The sequence below is a fragment of the Sitodiplosis mosellana genome, unplaced genomic scaffold (assembly GCF_009176505.1).
Source record: "Sitodiplosis mosellana isolate CC-2019 unplaced genomic scaffold, AAFC_SMos_1.0 Smas_scaffold_6226, whole genome shotgun sequence".
Taxonomy (NCBI): domain Eukaryota; kingdom Metazoa; phylum Arthropoda; class Insecta; order Diptera; family Cecidomyiidae; genus Sitodiplosis; species Sitodiplosis mosellana.
In genome coordinates this window covers 9,335,976-9,337,525 of record NW_022601467.1, presented here as the reverse complement: position 1 = coordinate 9,337,525, position 1,550 = coordinate 9,335,976, and positions in this window count along the sequence as shown.

Sequence of the window (1,550 nt, the reverse complement as noted above, 5' to 3'; positions counted from 1 at the left end):
AATGGCCTAATTTGGTGCGGCCTAGCGAGCCGCACCGACCAAAAATCCTTTTGCTCCCATTGGGAAAATTTCGAAAATTTATCCTGAGCAAAAAAACAGCACTTGTCTTGAGCATTAATGCGAAAAAATTAACTAATTGTTTTCCATTTCGAATAAAGTACAATTTTTTTCTTTTATTGGAACAGCCGCCAAATCCAGTCTCATTTCAATGAAACGAATTAAATGAAGAAAAAAATATTTGGTTCAATATAATCAAGTGAATCGAGTAATTCACTACAAATGTTTTTGTGTTCAAAAGAAATTTGCCATAAACTAAAGAAAAAAGCACAATTTTTTCTGAAACGTTTCGCCTAGGGGCTAACCACGGATTTTTTATTGACAAAATCTGTTTTTATCGCCCAATTTTAATCACATCTGTAAAAAATTGAAAAAATCTGTATATATTGAATTTTATCGTTTAATATCGACTATAAACGTTTAATGTGCTGACGTCATTACCGATTCAAAAATGCTGGAAGTGGGTTTTGGTGGATCCTCAGGATCGTTTAGTACTGCTCCCGGTTCTGAAAGTGGATCCTCAGGATGGGCCAGGGCATTGTCAAACCCAGTCTGGTCCATCCTGAAGATCCACCAAAACCCACTTCCAAAATCGGGAGCAGTTCTGAACGATCCTGAGGATGCACCAAAACCCGCTTCTAGAACAGTATCCATTCGTTAAAGCGAACAAATTACTGCAAAAATCGGGCAAAATCGACCAAAATGTGATCATATCGGAATTTATTTGTTTAAATGATAAAAAACGTTAAAGTCGGTCATTATTGGTTATTTTTAAAACCGTGGTTAGCCCCTAACGTTTTGCATACAATTTCACGGTTGCGGTAAGGCACAAAATAAAAATAGAAAAAAAATATCAACATGATGCGATGCAGCATATAAACGTATTTGGTTATGAAAAAACATTTTTTGGTTCATCAAAAAAATGAACAATTTACCTAAAAATCGATTTTTTCTTTGTTTCAAAACAGACTTGCGATTTAAGTGAAGTTTTTCTTTGTCTTTCACAGATCATTTCAATTTCGCATCACTTTTTCTTTTTTTTTCTTTCTTTTTTTTCATTTTGTTACGAGTATTTCTAATTTATAAAAATTTTGTTCCATTTTAAATTCGGCAAAAAAACTGTTTAGGCATGATGGAAATGTTTTTCGGTTAAAAAGCAACTAATTTAAATGTTTCTTCCATGTCTTCCATAAAATGTTTATGTCACCGCGTTCGGTTCGCCACAACTTTATGCCTGAAGCTAGAAAATTTTTAATGTGAAAACAGTGAGACACTCATTTCAAACTTCAGCTGAACTAAACAAATGTGGGTTTAGGCCTCTTTGAGCAAAATACCAGAGAAAAATGTAAACATAGCAAGTAAATAGCTCGAAAAGTTCGAGAGATATGCCCCATTGCTTTCAGTTTTCGTTGTTAAATGAAGAAAAAGAAGCGCTTACTGGATTAAAAACCAACGTAGCAAATAAATAATTTATACGAGAATGCCAGTTGATA